This window comes from Myotis nattereri, assembly GCF_964212035.1.
Source record: "Myotis nattereri genome assembly, chromosome: 13".
NCBI classification, from domain to species: domain Eukaryota; kingdom Metazoa; phylum Chordata; class Mammalia; order Chiroptera; family Vespertilionidae; genus Myotis; species Myotis nattereri.
The window spans coordinates 24,233,623-24,251,015 of record NC_138088.1 but is presented as its reverse complement, the minus strand read 5'-3'; the positions used below and the strand labels follow the sequence as shown (position 1 = coordinate 24,251,015).

Below are 17,393 nucleotides of genomic sequence, written 5' to 3'. Positions count from 1 at the left end.
AACTAAACATTGTCACCAATGCCAGAGCACCAGATCCCTGTCATTAGGCGTGTTTTATTGGGGGGTATACTGTGCATATAATCACTGTGGGCAAAAGATGAGAAAATACCAATTAATATAAAAATGAATCTGTTCAATGAAGTATAAAACTGACAGTTCTTTTGGAGCTCATGAAGAGTGCTGTAATCTGTACCAAAGAACTGCACTTTTATAGTGAAAAATGCTTCTCACTGGCTGCCGTCAACGAAACCACAGTATCTTAGATTTTATTTGGGAAAATCAGCAGCTGCTCCTACCTCTCATCACAAGTATTTTGGCCTCATAAGTACATCTGGCATTTAGACTGTGCAATACCCGGCTGGGTCTTGAATTCTCTGAGTGACTGATATATTCACTAAAATGTAGATCAACCTTTAAAAGAAGTCCATAAAAACTGTCTCCATCCAGAGTTATATAATTGTTCTGGCTGGAAGAGTACAGGCTACCTCAGAGATACTACGGATTCAGTTTCAGACCACTGCAATAAAGTAGTCAGTTGTAATATTTTTGCTGGTGGAGGGTCTTGCCTTTCAATTTGTAAAAAAAATGCCACATCTGTGGAGTGCAATAAAGCGAAGGGCAGTAAAACAAGGTGTGCCTTTATTGGGCTAGAAGGCAGGGAGAAAAGCAGGGATCAGGGCAGGGACAGGAACGAAAGGTAACATTTGGAGCATTCCTATTATGTCCCTGTCATTGGGCTTACTGCATCACATACATCACGTCATTTACTTTCCACCACTACCTGTGATGGCTTAGGGTCCCCATTTTAGCAAAAATGATAGAAATTCAGAGAGGTTAATTAACCTCCCTCCGTCACATAGCTAGAAGAGACAGGTATGGGTTTGGTGCCAGGCCTGTCTGATTCGAATTCATGCTTCACCCAAATTCCAGCTTCAGTGCTGTCATTTGATGTTTGATCTTGAGCAAATCACATGGCTGGTTTGATTTCCTGTGGCTTTTTTTTTCTATTGTAAAGTGGAGTTTATACTGCCAGTCCAGTTCACTTCACCAAGGTGATGTTAAATTAGACCTGAAAAAGACTTAAGAGCTTTACAAATGCAAGTCATTCTTGTTATGGAATTGAATGAAATTAACGTGATTATACCTGCCTGGAATACATTTGCTGTTGTCCTTCGGTTAAAACACACTGCTAGAGATAGACTCTTGGAGGAGCCCCGTTAATCACTAAGGATTTAACACAGTCCCAGGAACACATAGGAGGCACATGGACAGAGATTCCTTGCATTTTGAGGGGTGTTTATTACCTTGAGATCAAAGTTATTTGATATTTCTGCACTTGCATGTCCTTATTGGTAAAATGGTAATAATGACACCTACTTCAGAGTTTATTCATTCTTTTATTCCACAAGTATGCTAAGTGCCTACTATGTGCTGGGCATTGTGTTAGATGCTGGGAATACAGCCAAGAACAAAACAGTCAAAAATCCCTACCTGCTTGCAATCTAGTGATGGATAAAAACAATAAATAAGAAAAATAAGTCAAATAAACACCAAGTTAGATGGTGGTAAATGCTAAAAAGTCAAGTAGAAAGTGGAAGGAATCATTAGGATGGGAGGGATGATCTGTATTTTTAGACATGATAGAAAAGACCAAAGTGACTTGAGCCAGGGAGCCAGGAGGTCATCCTGCAGTCGAATCATTCCTCCTGTGGGAAGTGTGTGTGTGTGTGTGTGTGTGTGTGTGTGTGTGTGTGTTATGTACAGGGGAGTTGCAAATGAAATAACATTTCACTCACAGTAGGCACTCAATACGTGTTGTTAACCCTGAAAGAATATGTGTCTATTGCATGTATAGATTCTGCAAGGGGAATTATGAATCCAGAAAGAATGGCGTTGTAAGTAAAGATGCAAAGCCAGCAAAATGAAAGCACCATTTGCTTCAAACATAACATTGAGAGCACGCAATGAAATCTCAATGAAATGTCTATAAATCACTTGCCAAGAACCAGCCCCACCCTTTCACATGCCTGAAGACTTCCACTGGCTTAGTTATTGAGCATTTGAAAACTAGAATTCAAGATGGCCTTGGGTACATTTTATGACCTGCAGATCTATTAGAACTACCAAAGGAAGATAGCTTTTAAGGTTGATGTCAAACAGGACACTCCAGTCCTTTGTTTGCAGTTGCTTCTATTATAGAACTGAGCTTAATGAACCATAGATATGACCATCTCTAGCACTTATGATTCTTTTCAGTGACCTAGTCTGACTTTTTACTAGACTCTAAGATAACACATAGATTTTAACCTTTGTTCCATCGCTGGTTGATTGGGAGTGACTGACTGGGGCACAGTTCTGATGAAATCTGAAGCCTGTCTGGGCTCCCTGGGAAAGAGGGCTGTGGTGTTAACTTGGCTGGGCAATAGGGTATGCAGATACTGGGTCAAACATTATTTTGGGTATTTTTGTGAGGGTGTTTTTGTATGAGATTAACATTTAAATTGGCAAAATGAGTAAAGCAGACTGCCCTCTCCAATGTGAGTGGGCCTCATCCAATCAGTTGAAGGCCTCAATAGGGCAGAAAGGATGACCCTCCCTTGAGTAAGAGAGGCTTCCTCCTGCCCAACTGCCTTTGAGCTTTTTCCTGCTTCTGGACTTGAACTAAAATGTTTTCTCTTCCTGGGTCTCGCTCTACAGCTCTTGGCATTTCTTGCCTCCATAATTGTGTCAACTAATTCCTTAATAATAAATCTTGTTATACATACCTATCTCCTATTGGTTCTGTTTCTTGGAGAACCCTGGCTAATATAAGGCCTATGATTAATTAGCAACAACTGCCACAATGGTGGGAGTAGAAAATGGTTGCTCACATTTTCAAATTCTATATAATTTCTATGTACAACTTCATGAGGAACTAAGCCAAAGCATTGAATGTATTTTATTACAGAATAGTGTTTAAAGAACAAATTCCCAGGTATGAAATAATAGAGGCATATGTTCCATTACTTGATAGGAAGAGACTTCAAGAAGAAACTTAAAGTCTGTCTGACATTTGCAGAGCATCAGAGATTTGTGAATGGATCCTAGTTATGTTTGAGATAGACAGTAAAGTAATGGGAAATGAGGCTAGATCAAGATTTGATTTATTTGGCCATTTGATACCACCTTTGACAACTTTGTCTACCTTGACATGTCAATAAAGTTATTAAAATGAACTCTGAAAAAACTGTAGAGCACTAGAGCATAACAGAATTTCATTTCTAAGTCATAGTGCCCAGCAGACCAAGAGAAGCTGAGCCCAAGGCATAGAATGACTGCTTAATTCCATGCTGCCACTCACCTCTGCTTGACATTTGACAATGTACTTAAAACTGCTTCAAAGCACATGAAGGGGAATGAATGAGTAAATAATTGATAGCCCCTTTAACAATAGAAAATATCATACTTGGGTTTAATCAACTGCCATCAATTATTCTCAGGCTAACTGTTCAGAGAGGAGCTACTTTTACCCTTTGCCTCCAATGAAGAAAAATTGTTCAGGCCACATACAGTTTCATTTTCTAAAGTAGCAGCATGAGGTAGTGAGTTTCTAATCACTGAGAAACGGAGAAATATTGAAGGATACGAGATGAAATTTCTGTACTATGTTAGAGGTTGGACTAGAAAACCAGGAATAGTTGAGTGCTAATCTACTGCCATAGATGTTTTCCTTAAAGCCATCCATGGCAATGTTTCCCTAAGTAGATCTATTAAAATGAACAGAGCCTGACCCCTCTCTATTTTTGAAAAGTGTTGCCCATTTCTTTAAGAACTCACTATTAATGTGAGGAAAATTAGGGCTCATCACAGAGACATAAAAAATAACTAACTCAGTACATGTTTATTAACTAGGACTCTGTAAGCCATGGTCCTAGACTCCATGGAAAATGAAAACATCAACCCTTACATCATCAACCTAGTGAAAGGTGTTATGGCAGGTGCTCAAATAATTGTAATGTGGGAAGCACGTGCTAAGGGATTTACAAATGATACAGATAAAGTACTGTGGGTGGACAAAAGAGGGAGGCATTAATTCTGCATAAACTCAGAGTGGTAGGTGACAAGGAGGGCAGTTACGGGAGGTTTCTGGAGGAGAAGCCATTTGACTGAGAGTTCACAAATGGGAAGGTTCACAAGTAGAGCTGAGGAAAGGGCAGCTTATGCCCAGGGAACTGTGATGACCAAGGTTCAGAGTTTGGCAAGCAGCAGGGCATTGGATGGGGACGAGATTGTTTTGGGGAAATGATAGAGAGAATTAAATGTGAAGTTGAGGCAGCTGGGCTTATTTTACAGGGTTCTGACAGTGTTTGAGGTAGGAAGCAGCAAATTGGAGCCGAGTGTTAGAAATATGCCCGTAGTGTGGAAAATGTATGTGGTGGTGATTTGGGGAAGGACTAGTGTCTGGCTCTAAGCTGCTTTCATCGCCCATGAAAATTGTAATTTGGCCCAGGCTAGTTTTTCTGAGAAGAGGCAATTGCTACAGAGGTAGGACTGGAAAGGGTGTTATAGTCATTTGTCTGGGCACTCAGAATGCAAGCACAGCTGGGCTGGGGAAATGCTAGTGCAAGGTTTTGATCTGAGGTTGTAAATGAACCCTGAGGCCTTGATATCGATTTAAGTCCTTGGCTGGGAGATGATCTAAGAACACCTGAGGTACTGGAGTTGAGAGGTGCTGCTCTTGGCCAGAGCAAGTTAGACCCTGACATTCTAGCAATTCCGTCTTCTTGCTAAGCTTCTAGCAGGATGCTCCTGGAAAAAACAATGTATGCACAAGGCACACAACTGGTGATTTGTACTGTGGGGCTGATTAAAAGTTGTTATTGTTGTGTATGCATGTGTGTCTATAGTTAAGTGGTGGGAATCCAAGAATATACCTCTTTATTGGTAAATTTAGGACTTCCTCAGAGGACTAAAATGCTGGCATAGAAAATTCCATTAATCTCAATTTCCATCATTTGATTCATTTTTGTAAACATTAGAAAACTCCTGGGGTGGGAGTCAGTGGGTCCAAAGTTCCAAGTATCTGGGACACCATATTGTGGTAGGTAACGGATTAATGTTTGGCTACCCTGATTTTTCTCTTTCTTGTTTTGTCTACCCCAGAATAACCTGACTTGTCTCCACGTACCTTATACACTCTTTTGTTGGAGAAATGGAGAAGTTGGAGAAGAGGTTTAGATGTCTCTGAGACAACCTGCAGTCTTTGGAGTTTTAGTTGTTAGAAGCATTCTTTAATGTCAACATTTGTTACCTGGTTTCTACCAGACAGCTCACATCTGGACATGCTGGTTTCATATTTGCCAAAGTGACAGCAAATTAGACCTTCATCAACTCTGTCAAACTCACTGGCTTCAAATGTAGCCTGGAGCTCAGGCAGGAAGGAGAGTATAGCACAAACAGTGGAGGATGAGATTGGAAGGTGAAGACAACTGGAAGAGGCCTTTCTTAGAAGATTCAAATTAGTATCAGGAGATTACATGACAGGGATAAGTCACGGGCTCAAAGGGAGGTCATGCCCTGGATGAAGTAACAGCTGGAGTTCTGGTGAAGCAAAGAGTGGTTCCCAGTTTGTAAGAACTGGGGGTTTTGTACTAGGCAGTTTATCAAGGCAAGGACCACATTAGAGGTTGACTGGATGCTGAATAACTTGCTTCATGTTTCATAGATTCATCCAGGGGTAAAACTGGAAGGGATATTAAATTATCCTGGCCCAGCATTCTTATTAATCGGATGATAATACCAAGGCTCAGTCAGGAAGTGGTGAAGTGATGATTACTAGAACTCTTATCTTCTCTGGATCATCTGTAGCTTGTTATATTTCCCACATCTCAGGGTTGTAGTGGAAAGAACACAAGAAAGCCTGGCGTATAACTCTTGCAAATAATAACTTGTTTTTTTTTTTTACCATTTTTATTATTTTTTCACCCGTGTGGCTGGCTACCTAGTATGGTTGTAAGAGTTAAAGGAGAGGAATGATGTGTGAAAAAGTTAAATTCCAAATATTTGAGCAAATATAGGGTGTCCCCCAAAATTTATACATGCACTTTTAATAATTATAAAGGCAGTGTTTATTAAAATACATTTCATTTTCAAAATTGAGCTGTCAGCTGTTACAGTGTGTATATGTTTTGGGGGACACCCTGTATAAATCCCCATTGGTAATGCTGATAAATGATAGTAGAGATTTAATATTGGATGTGCCCTTAGAGCGTGCCTCATTTGGTCACATGGATAGATAAGGATCCTGAGGCCCAGAGAACTAACAAGCATTATCTAAGACACAAATATAGTGAATTATTGGCTGTTGCCTCAGATCCTTTTCAAAGTAGGCTTGGTATCAATTAGCTTATAGTGTAGAGTGAACGGCAGAGCTGCCCCCCAAAACCAGGAGCCCTGACTCCTAGCCTGTGTAATTTTTTTAACAGGCTAATGGTGTCTTTTCAGTCTTAAGTCTGAAAATTTCCCTAGGAATGGGACTTGACCCCATCTAAAAAGTGTCACTTTGACCTTGATATGTTCACCTGGTGGTGGCATAGGAAGCAGGTTTCCATTTTCTGACTAGAGCTTCAACATGACAGGGACTGATAGGAAGCTGGCGAGTTCCGTGGAGGAAGAGACAGGTTCTCAAGGACAGACTTGAGCTGTTTTGGCTTCGATGCAAAAGCATTTTCACATCAAATCAGAAGCAGCAGGAGGAGAACCCATCTAATAATTTGCCTCTATCTTTTTTTATTCATAAGTCAATTGGGTCATAACTATTTGAAATGTGAAAGCCTTTAGTTGGCATGCTACCAAAAAAAGAAAGGGGAATATTATAACTTTTTTAGAGAAAGGGTAGCATGCTTTTTTAAATTTGAAAAAAGGGTGAGCATCAGAATCTGGCCTCATGCCCTACTCTGGAGATCCAGCAATACTATCATGGCGTGTGGAGTTTGTGCCTCCATGAAAGTGTCTTACTGATAACTTGTTTGGATTCCAGGACGGGCACCAGATGTCACTCAGTCCACGGCATGGAGAGTTACTCTTAATTACAACTTGAAGTTGCCTTAGTTGGAGGTGATTTCTGCCCCTCAGTTGAATAAATTAATTCGCACTGAAGAGTCTATTTCAGCTCTCATGCTGTTTTCCTTCATCTACTAAAAGACGATGCTTCATTATAGTGCTGGCCACTTCTTAAGGGTTACCCAGAAAGTAACCCAGTCAAAACAGAGAATTTCCAATCAATCAGGAACTCTGTTACACGTGCTTTTGCACTTTCTTTGTGTTCTTCCTGCCTTCTCCACACTTGTGTCACGTGTGACTTGTGCTAAGGCGCTTTCTTCACAATGTGTCCAACTGCCCCATCCAATCATGGGCTGACAGTACATCTGTCTCTACTGATTAGCACTGGAGAAAGACAGCTGTCTTTAGTCGACCATAATCTGGCTTGAGTTCAGTAGTTCTGATTGCTTCTGCCCATGAACATAAATGAGAGAAAAGAAAAAGCTTTAAGCTTTAGTTAGAGCTGACTTCACTTCAGACCTACAGCTGTGGCTTCCAATAGAGACAAGTATGGTTTTTATAACCAACTCAGATAGGATTAAGCTCTGCAGGGCACAGATTACATAAAGACCTAATTGTCTGTTCTACGCCATCAAGGCTAATTCTTTGTAGGACCCCAGGACTGAGCCCGTGGTATTGTTTGGGCCCTTGGTACTATATGGAAGAATTATTTAACTTGGGGTTTTAGAAGTATAATAACTAAAAGAATTAGAGGAGAAAATAACAACATTGGTGCTAACTTTATACAGGTATGCTGAACTGTTCATTTAGCCTGCCAACAGTCAGTATAAGGTATAATGTATAGCTGTTTCTTTTTGCCCTATTCCAGGGTACCAACAATACCTTGTCAGTAGGAAACTGACTTTTAAAATCTTTAGCTGGGGCACTGCTCATAATCTTGTTATTTCTTTCTAGTCAAGTGGAGTAGAAAAAAGTACAAGTTTTCTGCTCCAAAAGATCTGAGCTTTAGTTTCTTTTTCTGAAAAATGGGATAAATAATATATACCTCAAAGTGTTGCTGTGAGGATGAGAGAAAATGCCTAGCTCCTAATAAGTGTCAGTTGTCATCATTGCCATTATTGTCTTTACAATACTTGTCTACATTTCTTCTCCAGTATTCTAGCATTTAAACCTTCTCTGATGTCTTCATTTCAATGATGATTTTATTGAGAACAAAAGAATGGAATATTCTAAAGAATTGTGGATAACTGATCAAAGCCCCTTGTTTTAAACCAGACATTCTCAGTGTGGACCTTTGATTAACAGCATGAGCGTCACCTGGGACTTGTTGGAAATGCAGATTATCAAGGCTTGCCCCAGACAGACTGAATCAGAAACTTTGGGGTGGGTTCAGCAGCCCGTGTTTGAACAGCCCTCCAGAGCAGCGGTTCTCAACCTGTGGGTCATGAACAATGAAAATACATCCTGCATATCAGATATTTACATTACAATTCATAACATTAGCAAAATTACAGTTATGAAGTAGCAACAAAAATAATTTTATGGTTGGGGGCCACCACAGCATGAGGAACTGTATTAAAGGGTCGCGGCATTAGGAAGGTTGAGAACCACTGCTCCAGAGGATTCTGATGCACACTGCAGGTTGAGAACCGCTGCTCTAAAACTGCAAATTCACAGACTGCTGTTGATATTTCTTTGTTCAATGCTTCTAAATATATTGCAATATAAATAGGTGCAGGACAGGCACTTCTGAAACAAAGTGCACCCGTCTTGCAGAACTTCTATTGTGACCTTCTTCTTGACCCTCTCCCTCTGGGGAAAGGAGACTTCAAAGTCAGAATGGCTCTTGACTCAAATACTCTTTTGGTGGTGCTTTCTTTGCCAGTTGACTGTGATATCATGTTAACTATACAGATTTGAACAAAGCAAAAAGGAGAAAGATGTTAAGGGTGGCAACAATAACCTCCAAAATATTCTTGTCCCTAGGCTGTGATTCAGAGAGCAAAGTTCTTGTTTAAGAGCCTGGTTTAGACTTATTTTATTACCTATTATTTGAGAGTTATGTTGGTTTACTGTGACACCTCTGGAGTCTGAGATCTCTACCTGGTGCCCTAAGAGACATTGTCATAATAACTAACGAACAATACCTATGATTATCTGTAACTCAGGGAGGTCATTTTGATACAATGTTGGAGACATTCTTCCTGGAATACTCCTCCTGAATGTTTGCAGTTCACCTTTAAAGCATCCAAAGACCCTGGTTATTGAGAGAAATGATTAATAGCCTCTATTGGTTCTCAAAAGTAAGGAAATACAGTGGCATGAAGCCATGAATAGGAAACTTAAAAATTTTGCATTACACATTCACTTTTTAAAGGGTATTTGGAAATGACTTTCTGGGGGAATGTCAGTGAGTTTCTAAATATTAAAAATCTTTTCATTTGATGTTTAAAGGTGACAGATGCTCACATTTATATTGCCATTCTTGCTTCCAATGGCACAGAACAGTCTCTTCTGAATCTTTGCAAACCAGATAAGTTATTCAGAAGAATTTTTTTTTATCTTCTATAGTTGTATATGTTGAATTAAAGGGGAAATGTACGTGGATATATGATCATTATATGCATTATGTATTTTTGTATATGTACCTATAAATGGTATCTTTCTACATATAGCCTTCTAAATTCTCAGGGTATTCCTGGGCTGTCTTTCTTGGAGGATGGTAGATCCTGTATTATAAAAGTAGGGAACCAGAGTCCAAACTGCTTAGTAATGTCAAAGTGCAGGTATACATTTTTAACTGGAACCTAGGTCTTCCAGTTTTCTTGAAGTGAAATAATTAACATGGGATTTCTGTGTTCCCTAAATTGTGGGTGTGTCCTTATAGAGTGATTTTACACTTGCTTCTGTAGTGACCTAGGGTTTTCATGGGTCCTGGAAAACCCATGTCCACTTCTAGGCCTGTAATTTATACCTGCTAAGCATACATTTGAATTTCACACCCCCATGTTGGGTAGCTTTGGCATTTTTAAAAGTATTTATTTTAGAATGCTTTTATTTCTTCCCCACCAGAGCCTGGAGTGGACAGAACACTTTCTTGTAACTTTTGGCTTATTTGGATGAAATTTTTCTAATCCTGTTTTTTATAGATTGGGTCATGCTTTGAGGGTTCTCACTTTTTGCAGAGGTTACTTTTCAGCTCTTGTCTCCTAGATTAGGACCATAGTACAGTGAGTTGAATGAAGGCCCCAAAGATACATCTTTGTCTTAATCCCTAGAACATATAAATATTACCTTATTTGGAAAAGTGTCTTTGCAGATGTGATTAGGTTAAAGAGCCTGAGATGAGGCGATCATCTTGGATTACTGGGTGGGCTCTAAACCAATTGACAAATTTCCTTATAAGAGAGAAGCAGAGGGGGATTTGAGACAGAAAAGTGGGGGGCTCAGACACACAGAGGAAAGGGCAATGAGAAGACCGAGGCAGAAATGGGAGTGATGTCTGTAAGCTGAGGAATGCCTGCAGTCTCTAGCAGTTAGAAGAAGCAAAGGACAGATGCTTCCTTAGAGACTCCGGAGGGAGTTCAATCCTGCTCACACCTTTATTTTGGGCTTCTGGCCTTTAGAACTGTGAGAGAGTAAATTTCTATTGTTTTAAGCTGCCAAGTTTGTGGTTATTTGTCATAGCAGCCGCAGGAAACTAATATGCATGACTTCTGCTCCCTCTAGAGCTGTGAAACCTCAGCTCCAGCCCCAAGGGCCTATGTTCAGTCGCGCTAGCACTTCTGTCCCTACCTCTCAGTTTAATTACAGAAACACAATTTATCTAGAATAAAAATCTCCTTGGAATTGGACAACCAGCTGCTCTTGCACTGTGGATTTACGTTCCCTTTTGTTTTAACTGGGGCAAAAAGAAGAATTTGTTTTGCGTTGCGTCCAGCTATGTGCTTAAGATATATATTTATTATATTTTATCAAAAATGTCTATGGTTATTTGTAGTGAGGAATTGATTTTCATTGAATCAGTCTACTCTTTTGGGGAATGAAGAAGCCCCTGTATTAGTCAGCGTTTTCCGGAGAAACAGAAGCACTGTCTGCTAAGAAGTTGCATGGTCTGCTATCGGCAAGCTGAAGGAACAGGAAAGCTGGTGGTATAATTCAGTCTGAAGGCCCGAGAACCAGGTGCGCCAATTTCTGAGGCTAGGAGAAGATGGATGTTCCAGCTCAAGCCAAAAAAGCAAATTTGCCCTTCCTCCACCTTCCTATACTATTCATGCCCTTTATGGATTGAATGATGCCTATCTGCATTGATGAGGGCAGTCTTTTTTACTCAACCTACTAATTCAAACATTAATCTCTTCCAGAAACACCTTCCCAGACACAGAAATAATGTTTTACCAGCTATTTGGGCACCCTTAAGCCCAATCAAGTTGATACATAAAATTAATCATCCTGGTCCCCTTAAATACTTTATTTTTTGTTAGTCCTTACCTGAGGATATTTTTTCCATTGACTTTTTAGAGAGAATGGAAAGGAGGTGGACCAACACACAGAGAGAAACATCGATGTGAGAGAGACACATCAATTGGCTGCCTCCTGCATGTACCCCAACCAGGGCTGGGGACCAAGCCTGCAACTGAGGTACATGCTCTTGACCAAACCACTGAGCAAAACTGGCCAGGGCTTAAAGACTTTTTAAAGAAAACTATTTAGAAGCTTATGTGATTTTTTGTGAACTAATTTTTAACTATTGCTGTCTTTTGCCTGTTTGTTATTTCTGAACTAATTTATAAATGACAGTGAAATCTGTTAGTAGTCTTGAGTTCCAGAGGAGAAGTGACTTGACATTTCCTCTGTGATGAGAAGAAGAAATAGTATTAGCAAGGTGGCTCATTAATTATGCTGGTATCTTAATTTAGCAGCATTCAAGGGCACTGAAGTAGAAATCATAATGGGTTTTGAAAGAAGCTTAAATTACAGTTATGTCACCAAGGTGGGGATGGACGAGCTGAAAAGTGAGCAGAAGGGAAGAAAGAGGAGTTTCAAAACAAATGAGATGATTTAAAGTGTTAAACCAGGGCCAAAGTCTTTGGTTATCTTCTGCAGTATTAATTCAGAGGTGCCAGAGAAGTCTTTTTATCCAAAAATATTTTTTTTCTGACTTGTTCACTATTGTTTTTATTCTTCAATTTTAGATAAGACCCAAACTTCAACTTTACCAGACAGAAGTTGACACAATGACAATATAATTCATACTAAGATTATTATGACTGTTATCATAGGCATTAGATACCTAAAATGAGGATAGGAGAAGTTTGCTTTGCTCTGTAGTGATTTCCGCACTACTATATTTTCCTTAATGCATTAAACATTTATTATTTAATAATTTCTATAGATCAGAAACCCAGTCATAGCTTCAAGCTCCATTTATTACTTCATAGTTTCTATGGGTCAGGAATTCAGCCATGGCTAATTGGGTCTTCTGCTTTGTAGGCTCTCATAGACTGCAGTCAAGGTGTTGACCTTGAGTCCTGGATGTCATCTGAAGGTTCTACTGAGGAAGGATCTGCTTTCAAGCTCACTGTAATGGTTGGGAGAATTTGGTTTGCTTAAGGGCTGTTGGACTGAGGGTCTCAGTTCCTTAGCTAGTTTGCTGAAGGTCATCCTTAATCCTTTGCCAAGTGACCTTCTTTATGAGGGGAAACATGTAAGAAGATCTGAGAGAGAATGTTAGCATGATGAAAGTCTCAGTATGTTTTAACTTAATCTCAAAAGTGACATTTCATCACGTTTGTCATACTTTATTCATTAAAAGAAAGTCACCTGGTCCAGTCCATACTTAAGGAGAGGAGATTACAGAGTGTGGGGATTAGGAGGAAGGACTCATTAATAGCCATTTTGGAAGGCTGACTAGCGTATCTATTTAGTGGTATTCCCTTGGAGAGCAGTAAGTTGTCTGATTCATTTACATATTGGACAGAGTCCGAGTAAATTACCCACAATAGAAAAGCATGACTAACTTTTGGCATAATATTATCTTCTTTACTTACACTAAGAGACCCTGTCATTCATACCCTACTGGGCATCAGTTCAAAGTATCTTCTGTTCAGTTCTCCTCATCTTTCAGATCTTTATAAATTGAAATGCCCTGGACATAAGATTCTGACCTCTGCTTCTCTATGTCTAACTCTGTCCTTTGGTGATCTCATCATCTCTGATGCTTTAAGTACCATCTGTGACTTCCCAGTACATGCCTTGACTTCACCTCTGAACTCCACACATCAGCCACTTGCCCATTTGACCTATCCATATGATATTAAATAGTTATCTCAAACGAAGGTGTGTAAAAATGAATTTCTCAACCTACTTCTCTCTTAGCCTTCCTATTCAGTAAATAAAAACTCATTCTTGTAGTTGTTCAGACCAAAAACCTAGAAGTCATCTTGATTTCTCTTTCTTCCACATCCCAGATCAACAAATACCACTGACCTCTCCTTTCTCTACCCAAGTCCACACCCGCATTACTTGCCTGGATAATTCCCGCTGTCTCTGAAGTGTCTTCTTGTTTGTACTATTAGCTTCTTGATTGCCTATTCTCAATTCAGAAACTGGAGTTATTTTTAAAAATTATAAGTCAATCTGCTCAAAAATTTCCAAATGGACATATCACTTAGAATAGCATTCTTACCATAGCCTAGAGAACCTACATGGCTCCCCCCACCCCCAGTTACCTCTCTGACTATATTTCCGTTCACTCTTTCTGCCTTTTACACATGTTCTAGACATACCTTTTTTTCTATTTCTAGAACACACCAAACCTCCTCCTCTGAGTCTTGGCAACTATTCCTCACTCCCTGGCATATAATTCCCCAGGATAACCATATGACTTATTTTCTTACCTTCTTAAGAAGCCTGCTTCAAGTCCCCAAGTCAGAAAGATCTTTTTTTTTTTAAATATATTTTATTGATTTTTTTACAGAGAGGAAGGGAGAGATAGATAGTCAGAAACATCGATGAGAGAGAAACATCGATCAGCTGCCTCCTGCACATCTCCTACTGGGGATGTGCCCGCAACCCAGGTACATGCCCTTGACTGGAATCGAACCCGGGACCTTTCAGTCCGCAGGCCGATGCTCTATCCACTGAGCCAAACCGGTTTCGGCCAGAAAGATCTTTTATGACCACTCTGTCCCTTTCTTTCTCCTTAACCTTTATTTATTTTTCTTCAGGGCACTAATATCTATGTCTCTATTTCTCTTTCTCTCTTCTATTTTCCGTCACTAGAAAGTAAGCTCCAGGAGGGTTAGGGCATTGTTCACTGCCTAAAACAGTGACTGGCATAAAGTAGGCTCTCAATAACTATTTGTTGAATGAATGGATGGATGGTAGAATTTTGTAGCTGATGTTGACTTTGTCTTTTTACGTAAACAATATCAAACTTTATCTCATTGCAGAGAGAATGATAGCAAATTCAAACTAAATATATATATATATATATATATATATATATATATATATATATATAGGCATTTATTAGAGGTCAATGATCACTGGGTAAAGAGAAAGAGGGAACAGAATTAAGAATCCAGTGGACAAAGAAAAGGTGTTGGCCTCTGCAGTCAGGATTACTTGGTTGTTATCTACTGTAGGAACTGAGTATGTAGTAAGAGCTGATCTGAAAGTGAAGGGCAATTCTAGGGATTGGAAACCCTGACCAAAGATGGAAGTGTAGCAAGATTGCTCACACTACACATCCAGAAGAAGTGGCTCTGGGGCATAGGGATGTAGGAAATGAGTATCCAGAGCTCAGGACTTTCTGAATAGGACATATTATCTTCAAAGCTAGTTTGGGGTGGTCTCTGGATCTAGTTACCTGTGATATTGCCTTTGTAGTGTTTGCACTGTGCCTATAATTACCACTGCTTCTGAACTCTGAATTTCTGTTTCTCATACTTCACTTCTTATACTTTAAATTATTACTAATGCAACAGCCAAACTGTTTTATAACAACCTACTGATTTAAATTCCCTTATTGGTAAATCAGGTTCTCCCACTTTACCCATCCACCATTAAGTTCCCAAGGAAATGGAATAAAAATGGCATCTCAGGAAGAAGGACAATTTGATGTGAAAAAGATCCAAACAGACAGGATAATGTGAGAAAAGCTAGTTTTTTCTATCCTGTCTTTGGAAAGAGAGAAGACAGACTAGGAATGGGGTGATTAGGTCATACATAGGTTACCTTATTGTCTTCTTCTCGGGTTGGAGGTAGAAAGGGGCACAATGGGGAGGATAATAACATCCAAACGGGACTTTATGAGGACGCCTGAGAACCTAATGAATGCCAGGATGGTGGGAATGGACTACTGGCACACTTCTCAGCTTCAAGGAGATGCCTTGTATTGGCCATGTACAACATGCCGTGGATGGGGCAGAACACCAGTGGCAGAGGGAGTGAGCTCTACAGATGAACCTGAGCTGAGACTTCTAGATGCTCAGAGTATGTGAAGAGGGCGCAATGAGACAGAAAGGCCACACACCCCACAGAAAGAGCTGGTGTTCCAAGAAATGCTTGCTGAACCAGCAAAATCCTAGAACTGGGACAAAGAGGCCGTAGGTGGGGACATTTTATAGCTGGGGGTAAATGATAGAAATACGGACTCTAAAGGTGAATAGCTACAATTCTCAGATGCCCAGAAGAGGCTAATTATATCTAAGGTATCCAGGAAACAGTGTAGCCCAGTACTCTGAAACAGAGACAGTAGTGATCTGAAGGACATGGCAAAGATCTGAGGCAACCACCTTCTTTCTGTACACTACCATGAAGTCATGTAAGCCCCGCCACATACTATAGTGAGGACTAGAAAGGCATGGAAATTAGAGCGTTTACTTGAAAGAGACCAAGTCATCCAAAGTAAACCAGAAGTGATTGGTATGCTCTAAGCCAGTGGTTGGCAAACTCATTACTTAACAGAGCCAAATATCAATAGTACAACGATTGAAATTTCTTTTGAGAGCCAAATTTTTTTAAACTTAAACTATATAGGTAGGTACATTGTTATTAACTTAATTAGGGTACTTAGGAAGAGCCACACTCAAGGGGCCAAGGAGACGCATGTGGCTCGAGAGCCGCAGTTTGCCGACCACTGCTCTAAGCTATTTAATTCAGCTTTTTAATTTTTTTCCATGTTACCCAGATGTGTGAGAGATTTGTGAGGATCATCAATTCAGTTAGAGAAAATACAACATCTCTATTTTCTTTGCACATTTGAGTGTAATTTGAGTTAATTGCAATCATATTCTACTGAAGAATGTCTTATTCCCAGCTCTCTCAGATCAGGAGCTCCTAGAGCAGCGGTTCTCAATCTGTGGGTCGCGACCCCTTTGGGGGTCGAACGACCCTTTCACAGGGGTCTCCTAAGACCATTGGAAAACACATATATAATTACATATTGCTTTTGTGATTAATCACTATGCTTTAATTATGTTCAACTTGTAACAATGAAAATACATCCTGCATATCAGATATTTACATTACGATTCATAACAGTAGCAAAATTACAGTTATGAAGTAGCAACGAAAATAATTTTATGGTTGGGGGTCACCACAACATGGGGAACTGTATTAAAGGGTCGCGGCATTAGGAAGGTTGAGAACCACTGTCGTAGAGGATAACAAAGGTGGAGATGCTCTTAGCACACCTTTGCTGTGCCTGAAGCATTTTACATAAACTATTTCACTTAATCATCCCATTGTGTGATGTGGCTGCTTTCTGACTTCACAGATCAGAATATGGGGCTAGAAGGGTGAAGTAACTTTCTGAGTTACACAGCTAATAAATTGCAGAGGCAAAATTAAAATTCAGGTCTGTCAAATTCCAGATGTTCTCATTCATTTTTGCATCTTCCACTGTACCCTCCACCATAGATTGACTATCGATACTAATAAAAGGGTAATATGCTAATTAGACTAGAAATCTTCCAGATGACCTTCCAGACATCCTTCTGGACAAAGCCATGGTGGCAGGGCCGAGGCAGAGGCAGTTTGGGGCGATCAGGCCAGCACGGGAGAGCAGTTAGGGGGATTGGGCCAGCAGGGGAGAGCAGTTACGGCGATAGGCAGGCAGGGAAGAGCAGTTAGGGGGATTGGGCCTAAATCAGCAATTGGACATCCCCTGAGGGGTCCCGGATTAGAGAGGGAGCAGGCTGGGCTGAGGGACCCTCCCCGCCCCCGCCATGCACGAATTTTGGGCCTCTAGTCCTATACAATAAAAGCCTAATATGCTAAGTGGCCAGTCAGCCAGTCTGCTGTTCAACCAATCAAAGTGTAATATGCTAATGATATGCTAAGGC

The 17,393-nt window shown here is 40.1% G+C and overlaps 1 pseudogene across 1 annotated transcript in view; it reads left to right on the top strand.

Moving 5' to 3' along the window:
• The window catches only part of LOC308529205 (nuclear factor erythroid 2-related factor 3-like), a 46,850-nt pseudogene extending 34,196 nt beyond the window's left edge, over window positions 1–12,654 (top strand). Inside the window, exon 4 of the transcript in view lies at window positions 12,535–12,654. The product of the transcript in view is annotated as a nuclear factor erythroid 2-related factor 3-like (transcript). The remainder of the gene's footprint in view (window positions 1–12,534) is intronic.
• Window positions 12,655–17,393: the final 4,739 nt, after the last annotated feature.